The following is a 17,066-nucleotide window of genomic DNA, read 5'->3' on the forward strand; positions in this document are numbered from 1 at the left end:
TCTGGCTTGTAGAGTTTCTGCTGAGAGATCAGCTGTTAGTCTGATGGGCTTCCCTTTGTGGGTAACCCGACCTTTCTCTCTGGCTGCTCTTAACATTTTTTCCTTCATTTCAACTTTGATGAATCTGACAATTATGTGTCTTGGAGTTGCTCTTCTCGAGGAGTATCTTTGTGGCGTTCTCTGTATTTCCTGAATCTGAATGTTGGCCTGCCTTGCTAGATTGGGGAAGTTCTCCTGGATAATATCCTGCAGAGTGTTTCCCAACTTGGATCCATTCTCCCCGTCACTTTCAGGTACACCAATCAGACGTAGATTTGGTCTTTTCACATAGTCCCATATTTCTTGGAGGTTTTGTTCATTTCTTTTTATTCTTTTTTCTCTAAACTTCCCTTCTTCATTTCATTCATTTCATCTTCCATCACTGATACCCCTTCTTCCAGTTGATCGCATCAGCTCCTGAGGCTTCTGCATTCTTCATGTAGTTCTCGAGCCTTGGCTTTTAGCTCCATCAGCTCCTTTAAGCACTTCTCTGTATTGGTCATTCTAGTTATACATTCGTCTAAATTTTTTTCAAAGTTTTTAACTTCTTTGCCTTTGGTTTGAATTTCCTCCTGTAGCTTGGAGTAGTTTGATCGTCTGAAGCCTTCGTCTCTCAGCTCATCAAAGTCATTCTCCATCCAGCTTTGTTTGTTGCTGGTGAGGAATTGCGTTCCTTTGGAGGAGGAGAGGTGCTCTGCTGTTTAGAGCTCTGCTGTTTTCTCCCCATCTTTGTGGTTTTATCTACTTTTGGTCTTTGATGATGGTGATGTACAGATGGGTTTTTGGTCTGGATGTCCTTTCTGTTTGTTAGTTTTCCTTCTAATAGACAGGACCCTCAGCTGCAGGTCTGCTGGAGTTTGCTAGAGGTCCACTCCAGACCCTGTTTCCCTGGGTATCAGCAGCGGAGGCTGCAGAACAACGGATTTTTGTGAACTGCGAATGCTGCTGCCTGATCATTCCTCTGGAAGTTTTGTCTCAGAGTACCCGGCCGTCTGAGGTGTCAGTCTGCCCCTACTTGGGGGTGCCTCCCAGTTAGGCTGCTCAGGGGTCAGGGACTCACTTGAGGAGGCAGACTGCCCATTCTCAGATCTCCGGCTGCATGCTGGGAGAACCACGACTCTCTTCAAAGCTGTCAGGCAGGGACATTTAAGTCTGCAGAGGTTACTGCTGTCTTTTTGTTTGTCTGTGCCCTGCCCCCAGAGGCGGAGCCTACAGAGGCAGGCAGGCCTCTTTGAACTGTGGTGGGCTCCACCCAGTTCGAGCTTCCTGGCTGCTCTGTTCACCTAAGCAAGCCTGGGCAATGGCGGGTGCCCCTCCCCCAGCCTCACTGCCACCTTGCAGTTTGATCTCAGACTGCTGTGCTAGCAATCAGCAAGACTCCGTGGGCATAGGACCCTCCAAGCCAGGTGCGGGATATAATCTCCTGGTGTGCCCTTTTTTAAGCCCGTCGGAAAAGCGCAGTATTATGATGAGAGTGACATGATTTTCCTGGTGCTGTCTATCACCCCTTTCTTTGACTAGGAAAGGGAACTCCCTGACCCCTTGCACTTCCCAAGTGAGGCAATGCCTCGCCCTGCTTCAGCTCGAGCACGGTGCACTGCACCCACTGTCCTGCACCCACTGTCTGGCACTCCCTAGTGAGATGAACCCGGTACCTCAGATGGAAATGCAGAAATCACCCGTCTTCTGCGTCGCTCACGCTGGGAGCTGTAGACCGGAGCTGTTCCTATTTGGCCATCTTGGCTCCCTCCTCCATATCTACTTCTTTAAAATACATAGAACTGTTTAAACAAAAAAGTATATACCTTACGGGATTTATAATATGTGTAGAAGTAATACTATGACAACGATGGCATAAAGAATGAAATTAGGTGAACTCAGACATATAAGGCTGCAAAATATTGTCCCATATTTTCATGAAGTTGTACAATATTAATTTTAAATAAACCATGGAAAGTTAAGGATATATATTGTAATCACTGGTGCAACTAACAAAAAGAAATGCAAAGACAAATAAATAAAAGCCAATCAATTAATTTAAATGAAATGCTAGAAAAAGGACTCAATATGAAATGAAATAGAAAAGGAGGGAAAGAAAAATTATTTAAAGATTTAAAAAGAGGAGACAGAAAACTAATCATAAAGTTATTAATTCAAATTCAAGTATATAAATAACTACACCAAATGTTTTGAATAACCCTCTAATGAAAAGGCTGAGATTGTCAAAGTGTACTAAAAAAAAGTGCAAACTAAGAGGAGCACTTTAAAACTAAGTGCAACTAAGAGATGCACTTTAAAAATAAAAATCCAGAGCAATTGAAAGAAAATAGATTTTTAAAAATACAGCAGGTAAACACTAAGATTAAGAAAGCTATGGTGGCTATCTTAATGGCAGAAAAAATGTTACAGAGATAAAAAAAGGGTCATTTCGTAATTATAAAGGGGTAAACTAGTCAGGAAGACATGAATTATAAATCTGTATATATTCAACATCATAAAATGAATCATAAAAGTATATATACTCAACATAACAGCTGTATAATTTATGAAGCAAAATTATACAGAATTAAAGGAAAAATAGACAATTTCTAAGTTATAGGTAAAGACTTTTAACCCCCTCTCTTAACAAAGGATAACCACAAAAAAATCTGTAATAACAAAAAATACACATTATTTTTCCAAGCCCATAAGGTATGTTCAGCAACATAGACTATATCATAAGCCACAAAACAAGTTTCAACATATTGAAGTCACACAGAGATCGACCAACATGACCTAATTGGCATTTATAGCGCACTCTAACCCAAAATAGAATACACAATCTTTTCAAGTACACATTGAACAAACATGAAAATAAACCATATTCTATGCTGTGAAACAAATCTCAACATGTTTACACAAAATCAACATCATTAAAAGTATAATCATTTGAACAAAATTAAACCAGAAGTCAGTTAAATATAATCAAACAGAAAGATATTTGGAATATATACAAATATTTGGAAATTGAGCAGCACATTTTTAAATAACTCCTAAATCAAAGAGAAGGTTACAAGGAAAATTAAACATATTTTAAATTGAATGATAATAAAAACACAACATAACATAATCTATAGCTTTTTCAATTAGAGTAATGCTTAGAGAGAAATTTATATTACAAAATGCTGATATTAGAAAACAGAAGGGGCCTTAAATCAATAATATCTTCTACATTAAGCAACTAGAAAAAGAATAAAGTAATCCCAAAGCAAGTAGAAGGAAGGGAACAATAAAGAGAAGAACAGGAATAAACGGAATTGAAAACAGAGAAAGAATAAAAATAAATGAACTTTTTTTAAAAAAAAGATACATAAAGTTGATAAACATCTAGCCAAACTAATAAGAGAAAAAGAGAAAAGACACAAATTATCACTATGAGAAATGAAAGAGGAGACATTACTATAGATCCAATAAATATTAAAAGAAAAATAAAGGAAAATTTTTATACTACTTTTATGAACAACTTTACAAACAACTTTGTACCAATAAAACTGATAACTTACATTAAATGGACAAATTCTCTGAAAGATACAAATTACCAAAACTCACTTGACAAGAAATATATGACCTGAATAGCTCTCTATATAGAAAGAAACTAAATTCAGAGTTTAAAATATTCTCACAAAAAGAGTTCAATCCCAGAGGGTTTTACTTGTGATTTCTACCAAACATCTAAGAAGGAAATAAGACCAGTTCTACACAAACTCTTCCAGAAAATAGAAGAGGATGGAACACTTCCCAACTCATGCTGAGGCCAGCACTATCCTGATACCAAAGACAACATGAAAAGAAAAGTAAACCACAGACTATTACGAACATTGATGCAAACATTTCTTTAAAATTTAGCAAATCTAATCCAAATACATATATATGTGTGTGTATATATATTATCCAAATACATATATATCTATATTATCTAATATATATCTAATATAGATATATAATAAATACTATGTATTATTATTACATATATTACAGATATAAATAATATGTATTATATTTTTATATCTCTATCTCTATCTCTATCTATCTATCTATATATGTATATATATAGATAGACAGAGAGAGAGAGACAGGGTCTCCTTCTGTTGTCCAGGCTAGAGTGCAGTGGCACAATCTCAGCTCACTGCAACCTCCTCCACCTCTGAGGCTCAAAAGATCCTTCCATCTCATCCTCCCAAGTAGCTGGGACTACAGGTGCCATGCTCAGCTAATTTTTGTATTTTTGATAGAGATGGAGTTTTGCTATGTTGTCCAGGCTGGTTTTAAATTCCTGAGCTCAAGAAATCTGCCTGCCTCAGCCTCCCAAAGTGTTGGGATTACAGGCATGAGCTGTGACCACACCCAGCCCCAATAATATATTTTAAAAGATAGTACATCATGACCAAGTAAGGTTTATTCCAGGAATGCAAGGTTGGCTGAATATTCAAACATCAATCAAGGTAATTCACAGCATCAACAGGCTAAAAAAAAAAAGGAACTTTGTTAGTATCTCAATAGTTGCAAAAAATATTTGACAAAATTCAATTCACATTTATGGCTTTTAAAAAATTATCAGCAAACTAATAGAAGTGAACAAAGAAATTTCTCAACCTGATTAGGGTATCTATGAAGAACCTACAGCTAAACTAATACCATTGGTGAAAAACTGAAGGCTTTCCCCCAAGAATGGAAATAAAAATATTCACTCTCAGCACTTCTATTCAACGTCATAGTAGAGATCCTCACAAGCTCAATGAGACAAAGAAAAGAAATAGAAGGCATTCAGATTGGAAAGGAAGAAATATAACTGTCCTTATTTGTTAACATGATCATATAGGTAAAAAATTCCAAAGAATCTACAAAAAACCAATTAAGACTATTAAGAGAATTTAGCAACATCAGAGGAAACAAAGTCAATATACAAAAATCTACTGTATTTGTATATACTACAAATGAATGATTAGAAATAAAATTTATAAAACAGTACCATTTATCAGAGCATAAAAACAAAATAGTCGGCATGGTGGCTCATGCCTATAATCCCAACACTTTGGAAGGCTGAGGCAGGTGGATCACTTGCACAGAGGAGTTTGACAACAGCCCGGGCAATATGGTGAAACCCCATCTCTACAAAAAATACAAAGATTAGCCAGGCATTGTGGTGTGCACTTGTAGTCCCAGCTACTTGGGAGGCTGAGGTTGGGGGATAGCTTGAGTTTGGGAGGCAGAGGCTGCAGTGAGCCAAGATCACACCATTGCACTCCAGCCTGGGCGACAGAGAGAAATCTTGTCTCAAAAAACAAACAAACAAAAAAATACAAAGGGATACATCTTAATAAGTATGTGCAAGATATGTATGAAAGAAATCAAAGAAGACTCAAATAAATGAACAGACATACCATATTCATAAATCAGAAGACTCAAGATTAAACATCCATTCCCCCAAATTATGTATAAATTAAGCACAATCCTAATCAATATTCCAGGGGGCTTTTCAAAATTTACAAGCTGATTCTAAAATTCATATGGGAAAACAAAGAACTGATAGTAGCCAAAACCATTTTGAAAAGGAAGAGCAAGTTAGAGGATTCACACTACCTGGTTTCATAACTCACTATAATAATCAGGACAGTGTGGAATTGACATAAGAATGGACATACAGATCAATGGAACAGAAGAGAAACCATAAATAGACCTACACATATATAGTCAATTGATTTTCAACAAAGTTCCATGATCAATCAATGGAGAAAGCATAGGTTTTTCAACAAATAATATTAAAACATTTGGACCTCCACATGCACAAAAAAATCTTAATCTTTAACTTGAACCATATGCAAAAATTAATTCAAAATGGATCCTAGAGTTAATGTCAAATCTTCATCTTCCTGACTTTAAGACTTAGGCAAATATTTCCTAAAGAGAACATAAAAAGCATGAACCTTAAGAGAAAAATTGATAAGTTGGACTTCATCAAAATGAAAAGTTTCTGTTCTTTGAAAGACTGCTATGACTATGAGAAGATAAGCCACAGTGGGCAGAAAATATGTGAAAAACACATATTTGGTAAGTGACTTGTATCCAGAATTTATGAACAACTCTCACAGTTCAATAATAAGACAACAAATAACTCAGTTTAAAAAGTGGGAATGGGCGTGGTGACTCATGCCTGTAGTCCCAGCACTTTGGGAGGCCGAGGCGGGTGGATCACTTGAGACCCAGAGTTTGAAACCAGCCTGGCCAACATGGCAAAACCCACTAAAATTTTTAGTCTCCACTAAAAATACTAAAAAAATTAGCCAGGCCTAGTGAGGTGTGCCTGTAATCCCAGCTACTTGGGTGGCTGAGGCAAGAGAATCGCCTGAACCCAGGAGGGAGAGGTTGCAGTGAGCTGAGATTGCACCACTACACTCCAGCCTGGGCAATAGAAACGAAACTCTGTCTCAAACAACAACTACAGCAAAGCAAAAAAAAACAAAACAAAAAAAAGAAATGAACAATGAAATGTATATATACAAAAAAATACAGAATGTTAACAGAAGTATGTAATACCCTTTTGGATACTTCTGGGGAAACAAAATGGGGTCTTGGCAGCTTTAATTCTTCTTTCCCTGGTTGGAGACCCTTGCTGTTCTGGGCTGGGCTGGGAAAAGCACTGGGAACACTCAGTGTGCATGTGTTGTGGGGCATCCGGAGTTGCTGGGAGGTCAAGACGCTGAGGTGGTTTCTTTGCTGTGGCCTGCTTTCTTTCATTTGTGTGTTTCCTTTTCCCTGGCTCTGCCTCCAAGGCCTGAGTCATCTCTCCTGCCCTTCCCTGTGGCCACCTGTACTTTGAATCTTCATCCCCTCCTCTTCCTCACTGTGGCTTCCTTCCTCCTCTTCGAAGCCATCACATTCAGCTTCCTGCACCCTTGCCAGAGATGCTGCATTTCTCTTCTTCTCTATGGCAGGGAGATCCCTGAGCCACTGTGGCGCATGCCTGGACTGCGAATGCCACCTGTTAAAAGAAATTACAGGGTTCACAGGCTTGGTATAAAAAGCAGCATCCACACGGAGAACAGCTGCTCTCTGTACTTTTAACAATTCCTCCTTATCTATTATTTTACTTAAGGCTTAGGAGCACCTTCTGCAATAGGATGAGTAATGCCCCTGCTTTACAGGGAAGGAGGCTGAGGCCTGGTGGGAGGTCACATCACCCATCAATGAGCGAGCAACACAAGACTTACACCCACAGGGCTCCATGCCTCACAATGGACTGGGTGAGCCTGTTGAGGCGAGCACAGGGTTTGGAGCCAGAGAACCCCGGATCTGAGTTAGCCTCTGCCATTTGCCAGCTGTGTGATTTACGGCAAGTCACTTACCTTCTCTGAGCTTTCCCTTCCCGTGCTCTGCTGTGGTGGTAATGCTACCTGCCTCACAGGGCTATCAGTGATGGTCAAAGGCACAATGGAAGTAAAATTCTTCTACAAGGAACCCATTTGATTTCTTTCTCTGTGAAGACACGTCTGTTTATTATTATGTTTTCTGGAGTCGTGCTCATTTTATTGTGAAATATTAAAACCTAATTGTTCAAAGCCTCAGGTTATATATGCAAATAAAAATGGGACCGTTTCCCCCAATTATTTGAAACTATTGTTTTCTTCTCTATTTTTCCTCCTACCCTCCCCAGGCCCCTTGTACATAATCACGCACCCTCTGCCCACCAGCTCTCCCTGTGCAGAGCCTAACTGAGGAAACATCCACAGAGTCACTGCAACAAAATTACAGAGAGGAATTTCTTTAATGAACACCACCCAAACACGGATGATGGGTCCATGTCCAAAAAGGAGGAAGAAGGAAAATAACGCGCAGGAGACAGAATTAACTCAGTAACATTCTGGTAAATCCAGACACACTCGTGCCTCCAGGCCTGGTCAGTTCCTACACAAAGTCAGAACCATCCCAGTGAGGAAACAGCGCGGAGGCAGGCCTGGGGTGGAGCAGCAAGGCAGCAAGGGAGTCCAGGAAAGTCCTCCACAGGGGCCCGGGCCGCGGGCGCAGCTGGGCTTGGCTCCCAGGGAGAGGGGCCGAGGGGCAGGCCCCAAGCAGAGGCCGGCCCACCCCGCAGGCGTCCTCGGCATTGTTCAGAGGGAGGCCCTGGGCGGCCCGAGCCTAGGGAGGCGGAGCAGTCTGGGCCCAGATGGCAGACGGCACCTTCGGCCAGGCAGATGGTCGACAAAGGGGGCGCACAAAGGAGCCAGCGCCGCACAGCTCAGTCCTCGCCAAGAGCCCCCACTTGCTGCCCTCAAGCGCACACTGTGCCTCAGACCACCTCCACACAGGATGAAAGGGAGCTGCCCCTTTGCGGGAAACTGGGACCCAGTTTCCTCCTCCAAATTTCACAGCCACATTCTAACCGCCATTTTACAGATGAGGACAGTGCTTGTCCAAGCCCACACTCAATGATTTAAACCAAGCAGTCTGCTTCCAAAGCCTATGTTATTTTTATGCTTTTTTCCATAAACATGAATAAGCCAAACGCATTACTGCCTAGCTAGACAATTCTTTTCTTTTTTTAACTTTTATTTTAGGCTCGGGGTACATGTGCAGGTTTGTTATATAGGTAAGCTCATGTCAGGGGGGTTTGTTGTACAGATTGTGTCATCACCCAGGTACTAAGCCTAGTACCCAACAGTTATTTTTTCTGCTGCTTGTCTTCCTCCCACCCTCCACCCTCAAGTAGGCCCCAGTGTCTGTTGTTCCCTTCTCCGTGTCCATGAGTTCTCATCATTTATTTCCCACTTATAAGTGAGAGCATGTGGTATTTGGTTTTCCGTTTCCAAGTTAGTTTGCTAAGGATAATGGCCTACAGCGCCATCCATGTTCCTGCAAAAGACATGATCTCTTTCTTTTTTATGGCTGCATAGTACTCTGCGGTATATATATGCCACATTTTCTTTTATTTGATCTGTCATTAATGGGCATTAAGGTTGATTTCATGTCTTTACTATTGTGAGTGGTGCTGCAGTGAACATTCACTTGCATGTGTCTTCATGGCAGAATGATTTACGTTACTGGTTATATACCCAGTAATGGGATTGCTGGGTTGAAAGGTAATTCTGCTTTTTAACCCTTTGAGGAATTGCCATACTGCTTTCCACAATGGTTGAATTAATTTGCATTCCCACCAACAGTGTACACGTTCCCTTCTCTCTGCAACCTTGCCAGCATGTGTTGTTTCCGGACTTTTTAATAATCGCCATTCTGACTGACATGAGAGGGTATCTCATTGTGGTTTTGATTTGCATTTCTCTAATGATTAGCAATGTTGAGCTTTTTTCCACGTGTTGGCTGCATGTATGTCTTCTTTTGTTTTTTTGAGACAGAGTTTTGCTGCATTGCCCAGGCTGGAGTGCGGTGGTGTGATCTTAGCTCACTAAACCTCTGCCTCCAGGGTTCAAGCGATTCTCATGGCTCAGCTTCCCCAGTAGCTGGGACTGTGTCCGGAATTTATTCCTTCCTGTGGGTTCTTGGTCTCGCTGACTTCAGGAATGAAGCTGTAAACCCTCGCAGTGAGTGTTACAGCTCTTAAAGATGGTGTGTCTGGAGTTTGTTCCTTCAGATGTTCAGATGTGTCTGGAGTTTATTCCTTCCAGTAGGTTCGTGGTCTCACTAACTTCAGGAGTGAAGCCACAGACCTTCGCAGTGAGTGTTACAGCTCTTAAAGGTGGCGTGTCCGGAGTTGTTTGTTCCTCCCAGTGGGTTCATGGTCTCGCTGACTTCAGGAATGAAGCCGCAGACTCTCGCGGTGAGTGTTACAGCTCATAAAGTTAGTGCGGCCCCAAAGAGTGAGCAGCAGCAAGATTTATTGTGAAGAGCAAAAGAACAAAGCTTCCACAGCATGGAAGGTGACCCAAGCTGATAGCTGCTGCTGGCTTTGGTGGCCAACTTTTATTCCCCTATTTAGCCCCCGCCCACATCCTGCTGATTGGTCCATTTTACAGAGAGCTGATTGGTCCATTGTACAGAGTGCTGATTGGTGCGTTTTTACAGAGTGCTGATTGGTGCGTTTCCAAACCTTTAGCTAGACACAGACCGCTGATTGGTGTGTTTACAATGCTTTAGCTAGACAGAAAAGTTCTCCAAGTCCCCACCTGACCCAGAAGCCCAGCCGGCTTCACCTCTCAGGACCACAGGAGCAAGCCACCACACCCACCTAATTTTTTGTATTTTTGGTAGAAATAGAGTTTCACCATGTTGCCTAGGCTGGTCTTGAACTCCTGAGCTCAAGCAATCCACTGGCCTCAGCCTCCCAAAGTGCCGGGATTACAGGCGTGAGCCACTGTCCCTGGTCCAGCTTGGTTCTTTTTGCTTAGGATTGCCTTAAAGCCTATGTTCTTGATCTACTTCACCAGATTCTTTTTACAGAATGAATGTTGAGCTCTTGGCCTCTGCACATGACTTCTATCCAAGGTTGGAAAGACAAAACACTGCAAATTCCTCAGCCTGTGTTACCACAAGCCAGCATGTTCAATAGAGACAAATGAATCAAGCTGCCAAATTGCTTGACTAGAGATATTCATATCATAATAAGATAAGATATGTGTTTTTAAATGTTTATTTATTTATTTTAGACACACGGTCTCGCCCTGTCAACCAGGCTGGGGTGCCGTGGCACAATCATAGCTCATGCAGCCTTGACTTCCTGGGCTCAAGTGATCCTCTTGCTTCAGCCTCCTTAGAAGCTGGGACTACAAGCACGCACCACCACACTTGGCTAATTTTCGTATTCTTATTTCGTAGAAATGGTCTGGTTATGTTGCTCAGGCTGGTCTCAAACTGGCTTCAAGCCGTCCTTCCTCCTCTGCCTCCCAAAGTGCTGGGGTCACGGGCATAAGCCACCATGCTTGAACTAAAATAATTGTTTTTGAAAAAGAGAGATTTTGACCACGCATCTTTGTGCTGGAGCACAACCAATCTGGACGACTAAACGCATTTTGTAAACATAAAGAGGTGGCCTAACCAATTTCTGTGTAGCAACCCCCACTTTGCCAGGTATTTTGCCAATTCTAGGGCTCTCTGATGTCCCTGAGGAAGAGGGTGGTGACATGAGGTGGCTGTCATGAGGCACACACATGCCAGCTCAAAGGGAGCCTGTAGCACAAGCTCTGTCTCCACATGAAGTAATAGCAGTAGAACCAACAGTGAGGGTGGAGGTAAGAGCAGTTATGCTGATCACATTCTGAGTGCTAGGAATTTTCTAGATCCCATTGATTCCTCAGGTAGACAGCACTGTCCATGTTACAGATGAGGAAATGGAGGCTGGAGATAGTAAAGTGATAGAGGTAGATAGTAGATAGTGGTAGAGGTAGATAGTAAAGAGGTAGAGTGTCTTCTTTGCCAAGGCTCCTCATCATATTCAGTTCCTGGGACACAGCAATGGGCTCAGGTTTGTGCAGGTGACCCAAGTCCGCCAGGGAGACCCCATCCTGGGACTTCTGCTGTCTTCTTAGAAAAGAGAAGCTGTCTCTCCACTGGAATGGCGGAAACAATAGGTGGGTGATTGGCCTTGAGGGATCAGGGCATCCTGCAGAGTAAGCCTTCCCAAGGCTGAATTATAAAGAAAATAGGACCAGGAGCTGAGGGAGGAACAGTCCTGGGGGCCTGAGTCCTGCATTGCTTGAAGCTTTCAAGTATGTGAGCAAAGCAATACCCAATTTTGATTAAACCTGTTCGTTTTCTTTTTCCACTGATTTCACCTGACTTCTTCAGCTCCCTTTCTCTTCTTTTTAACCTCAAGTGCAGGAATCATATTCCCAGTCATGATGCGTCGTCACGAATCACTGGGAGGCCCCAGCAGGCAGAGGATGGGTGTCCAGAAAGACTATCAGTCTCCTGTCAGTCAGTAGCATGTGGCCGAGTTCTTTCATCTAGTCCACTTATTCTCTCCTCACCTCTTATTTTTTTTTTCTGGAGCGTTCTCAAGTAAATCTTAGATATCATGTTATTTTAGTGTTAGATACAGATTTTAAAAAACATTACCACAATACCATCATGACGATTTCTTAAAATCATCTAATACCCAATCTGTGTTCATGTTTCTCCAATTGTCTTAAGATGTCTTTTTGTATTTGGTTTGTCTAAATTAGAATCCAATTATGCTCCTTACATTGCATATGGCTTACGTGTCTTAATGCCTTTTACATTTATTTTAACCTATAACAATATCCTCCTTGACTTTTTAATCTTGTATTACTTATTGATTTAAGAAAGAGTCATTTATCCTGTGGGATTTCCGACATTCTGGTCATGGCAGATCGTATCCTCATAGCACTTCTTAACACATTCTTTCATCCCTCGTATTTCCTGTAAAGTGGTAGGACTGTCCATAAGCTTGGTTTGGTTCAAGAATACTTCATGGTGGTGCTATGTATTTTCTGTGGCATAACGCCTTGAGGAACCTTACATCTAGATGTCATGCTTTTGGCCATGTTAAAATTGACCAGTGGGTTCAGCTGGTGTCATCCTGATTTATCCATCATAAAACAACCTCACCGTTTACCTAATGTTTTTAGCAGCATTAGTGATTGCTGCTTAGATTTCAGTAAGAGTTGCAAAATGCTGGTTTTCTAATTTAATCATGTTTGATCATGTTTCTTAGTTTTATAAGCCGTGGTTTTTCTATAAAGATAGGCCAGGCCCTGTGGCTCACGCCTGTAATCCCAACACTTTGGGAGGCTGAGGCAGGCGGATCACTTGAGGTCAGGAGTTTGAGGCACCAGCCTGGCCGACACGGTGAAACCCCGTCTGTACTAAAAATACAAAAATTAGCTGGGCGTGGTGGTGCACACCTGTAATCCCAGCTACTCTGCAGGCTGAGGCAGGAGAATCACTTGAACTTGGGAGGCGGAGGTTGCAGTGAGCCGAGTTTGCACCACTGCACTCCAGCTTGGGTGACAAGAGTGAAACTGTCTCAGCAAAAAAAAGATAAAGTTTTGCCCATCAACAATTATACTATTCTGAAACATAGACCATCCAGTAAAGGCAAGGTTAATGCTTGATTATTTTCTTTTATTTACCTTTTTTTCAGAATAATGACTTATTCCCTTTAAAAAAAAAAAAACCTGAGAAACTCACAATACACCCTGATCTGATCACTATATATTTTGTAGATCAAAATATCACTATGTACCCCATAATATGTTCAATTATGTCAATTTAAAAAATAAAAACAAATAAAATAAATTTATTGGCCAAAAAAATAAGTTTTTGAGTATCATTTAAAGAGGATTTCTAATACGTATGATATTTCAGTACACTATAATCATTATTCTTTTTGATGCTCAAATTGTCTCATCTTTGGCCACTGAAAGCTCCTTCAAGTTGGACTCTATATCCTTCTGGCATAGCCTGGTAGTCCTGAGAGCTTCCCTGCTCACTGGCACAGGATGTCTTAGGCTTATCTTGTACGTATCCTGCCCCAGCCCTGGAATCAATCATTTCTCCAAGGAGTACTGGTTCCTTTTGGTGGTAAATGGTGCTTACATGTACAAAGTCATTTCAAAAGCACTTCCTCTCTGGAAATGAAGCAGACGAGAAGTTCATACAATCACTGGTCAGATCTTTCCTGGTGCAGCCAGGGGAGGCAGATGCTGCAAAGCGACTTCACTATGTTCAAGATTTTGGCCTCTGGCTGGCCCTGCCGGAAAGGACCATGGAGAAAAGCCCAGAAAAACTAAGGCCAGCTGTCTTCGCATCCTTCCCGGAGAGCAACTGGCCAAGAGCTGACAGGTGTGAGGCTGGTGTTTTCCTGCAGACCTGCTTTCTCTGCTCATCCAGCTGCTATCTGCAACAAAGTGTGCTGGGCTTCCTCACAGAGCACTGGACAGTGCTATTGTGAACTGTGTAATGGAAGGGGGAGTGACATGGGAGGAGTGGAGTGGGAGGAGAGGCGAATGGTTACTAAGGGCTTTTACAATTTCTTATTTAAACCTCATCATGACCCTAGAAGGTAGGTACTACTTGTATCTCCATTGTACAGCTGAGGAAAATGAGGCTCAAACAGGCTTAGTCACTTGGCTAAGGTCACCAAATATTAAGTAAATGGAAGGGTTTTAATGTGACCCAGGTCTTTTGGGCTTCATAGCCTTTGTTCTTTTCATGACAATGGGCTCCCTAAGCCTGGGGAGGGAGGTACTTGCATATCAACAACACTAGCAGCAGCCCCAACTGAAATTGGTAAATGCCACCCTAATATCCTTTCTCCCTTCCTTTGTTATTATAGAATTCTGATTTTATAATGGAGAACAATGTGCTCAGCTTGAAAACTACATTTCCCAAGTTATCTTGCAGTTAGGGGTGGCGAATCTGATGTGAGTAGAAGTTGTGGCATGGAACTTCTGAGTAAGCTCCTTATAAGAGGACAAATAGTGGTGGGGCACCCTATTGCCTTCCTCCCATTCCTAGCTTCCTGCTTTAACCGTGGCCATGATGACTGGAGCTCCAGTATCATCTCGGATCATGCAACAGCCTTGAAAATGGAAGCCTGGCATTAAGGATAAGGGAACAGGAATGGGGAAGGAGGCTGGGTCCCTGATGGATGACCATTAGAATTGACATGCCAGCCCCAAATGCCTATCTTTGTACTTCATTTCTGAGAAAGAGAAACAGACTTCTGTCATGTTTAAGCCACTTCCTTGGGTATTTTGTTCCAGGCAGATGAGCCTAATTTAAATTGATATAAACCACAGCATCCAAATCAGACATGATGCAGAATTCTGGAACTTCGGCGATCTCCTAGTTCAGAAGGTTTCGGCCTTCCTGATCAAACTTCCCTTCGTATAACAAATATTTTGCAAGGCCTCCTTTATCATCTTGAAAAAAATTTACATGTAATATATCCCAATCAATATAATGTCCTAATTCCAATATAAAGGAGAAATAAAAGGAAAGAAATTTGTAATAATATGTAGTTTAATATATAGGTGCTCGAGCCCAATTTCAGCAGCAGATACGATGAAGCAGTCAGATGCCAATACTTACAGGTAAACTCACTGTGAGCAAAGCAGCTTCAAATGCAGGCTGATAACCGGGGGGGTTATTTGTGACTCAGATACAGGAGTGGTAGTGTCATTGGTGTTGTGGCTCTCTGAAATGGCAAACAACTCTCGGTAAAGTTTCAATCAAACGAATTTTGCCTTGATTTACACAGTAGATGCATTTCTAGAAAACACTGTATATTGAAACCACCCAAAAATACTTCTATTTATAAAACAGAGTTCTAGGATCAACTAGTTATGAGCAGGTGGTTCACTACGTCAGTTTCTGGTAGAATACTAAGAATTCATGTGAGGTTCATGACAGCTGTGTTGTATGGGGCTGTCCCACACTTTGCAGGGCTGCCAGCAACCCCCACCCACACCCACCAAGCGTCCTCCTGTCCTATCAGCCTGAAGGCGAAAAGCACCGCTCAAGCCTCCCTTAGCGCCCCCTCGTGCACAGTCCTGTTCTTGCTGAGAATTGCTGGCACAGCGAGGTCTCCTCTGCAGCTTCCAGAATGAGAGCAAAATCATCACAACGAGAATGCCTTCTCTTTCATGCTCCTTCTGGATCTCAGGGACAACTCTAGGGGGTGGGTATTATTGTCTCCATTTGCCAGATGAAGAAGCAGAAGACACTGGAAATTACTGATGCTGAAACAGTTGCACTCTGAGCACCTCAACAATTGAATTCTCAATCTCTAAGAGAAGTAACAAAGAGGAAGGACATCTAACCATCTACACAACTGTCTCTGTTTCATATAGAAACACTTAGCTAACACTGCAGATTTTTCTCATAAGACACTTGCCATGCCAATTAACTTGGGCTGGAGTAACGAATCCCTGGATAATATGAAATTATAATCTAATGATGCTTTGCTAGTATCATAAGAGCAAAGATGAAATGCCTCTGTGTCACTCTTCTGCTAACAACCACTCAGCCCGAAATGCAAGCTGGATTAGCAGGGACTCCCTTTAGGCACAGGGTCCCACAGACCACCCTCGGCTGATGTTCAGCTGCAAGAAGGAATTTATTATGGGAGTTCCTAAGAGCAATGGCATGAGAGGAATCAATGTGAAAAATCTACATTTCTTCTACCAAAAATTGACCAATTTATTCTCACCTTCCAAATTATGGTTTGACTTTGGCTTTGCGGAACTTGAGGCAAGGTGAATTTACACTGTGATTTCTTTCCTTCATACAGATGAACACTTGACTTACTGACAAAGTTTCTCAAATATAGATATTCATGTTAAAATAAAGAAAAATGTTTTCTTTACCCAATTCATCTCCTTTCAATGCTCATTTTTTTCTTTTTTTTTTTGAGGAGGAAAAGACTAAGGCTGGCAAAATTTTCTCTAAGCATACATCAGGCAGCTAAAGGGTTTAAATGAAAGTGCAATTTATTGCTTTCCTCCAGCTGGGGAGGGGATTGGGGTGGGGTGGCATGAAGGGCCCTGTACTTACCAGCCTCCTACTGTGTACCAAACCTTCTCACAGGCGCTCATCAAATTTAATGGCCAAAGCAACCGTATTGGTCATTATAATTGCCATCTTACAGATGGGAAAAATAAGAGAAGATGACTTGCTCAAGTTCCCAAGCAGGTGCTAGTCTCAGGATTTGAACCTAGATCTGTCTGAACTAGGAAACCGTAGTGATTTTATGATACCCTTTGGTAACCACTTGTTTGTATAACCTTGCCTTCCTTCACTGTTTCACACAGGACATGGTGTTCACTGCCCCACTGGGCATTTTTTTTTTTTTTTTTTTTGAGACAGGGTCTCATTCTGTCACTCAGGCTGGAGTGCAGGAGCGTGATCATAGCTCACTGTAGTCTCAAACTCCTGAGCTCAAGGGTTCTTCCCATCTCAGCCTCCTGAGTAGGTGGGACTACAGGCACACACCACCATGCCCAGCTAATTTTTTAAAATTTTTATAGAGACGAGGTCTCACTATGTTGCCCAGGCTGGTCTGGAACTCCTGGTGT

Source organism: Nomascus leucogenys, chromosome 8 (assembly GCF_006542625.1).
Source record: "Nomascus leucogenys isolate Asia chromosome 8, Asia_NLE_v1, whole genome shotgun sequence".
Lineage (NCBI taxonomy): Eukaryota > Metazoa > Chordata > Mammalia > Primates > Hylobatidae > Nomascus > Nomascus leucogenys.